This window comes from Sinocyclocheilus anshuiensis, unplaced genomic scaffold (genome assembly GCF_001515605.1).
Source record: "Sinocyclocheilus anshuiensis isolate Anshui unplaced genomic scaffold, SAMN03320099.WGS_v1.1 scaffold655, whole genome shotgun sequence".
NCBI classification, from domain to species: Eukaryota; Metazoa; Chordata; class Actinopteri; order Cypriniformes; family Cyprinidae; genus Sinocyclocheilus; species Sinocyclocheilus anshuiensis.
In genome coordinates this window covers 714,805-715,517 of record NW_015548221.1, presented here as the reverse complement: position 1 = coordinate 715,517, position 713 = coordinate 714,805, and the positions used below count along the sequence as shown (strand labels likewise).

At 35.8% G+C, this 713-nt stretch overlaps 1 protein-coding gene across 1 annotated transcript in view; it reads right to left on the bottom strand.

Moving 5' to 3' along the window:
* LOC107654188 (importin subunit alpha-5-like) overlaps positions 1-713 on the bottom strand; it is a 14,129-nt gene that overhangs the window by 4,578 nt on the left and 8,838 nt on the right. The gene's annotated exons all lie outside the window — the stretch shown is intronic.

The window sequence follows — 713 nt, the reverse complement described above, 5'->3', positions numbered from 1 at the left end:
CAAATTATGTCCCCAAAGGAAAACTTTGGCAACATCTGTTTTAACTAAAAAAAACATTTCTCAGTTTGTTTATCTCACTTCAGTTTTATTGTTGCAGTGCAAACTGGGATTGTCAAGCAGACAAACTGACCAACACTTTCATGAAAACCTGTCATAAATGTTGTATGCACCTGGCAAACTCAACTATTTGTATTACAGTCTAGTCTACCTTAATAAAATGTAAACAGGTATGCACTGCTGTGCTACAATACAACTTGAACTTGTACAAAAGAGTTGTGCAGACCCTTCAGCATTTGGGGATTTTTTGAAAGTAAATTACTGTTAAATTTAAAATAAATAAAACACAGTCTTACATTAAAATAAAAATGTTACATTTAAATTAAACATAACGTGTACTTTTAAAGTAAACCATGTGCTACAACAGGTATACTATGCACTGCTGTGCTCTTAGTATTTTACTTTCATTCATTCCATGTAGTTCCAAGCCAGTTTAATCACCATTCTATATTAATGCGCTGCTTTAATTGATGCGCACACACACACACACACACACACACCACTCGCACATAAGTGAGAGGGAGAGAGGTCGGAGACTGCAGATCGCACAGCGCACACACAGAAACTTATTGATGGTGCTGCCCCGTGACTATTATTAATAAAATAACATAGATACTAGATCGTTTCATTATCTTCCTCAGCAACGAGGTAGAATC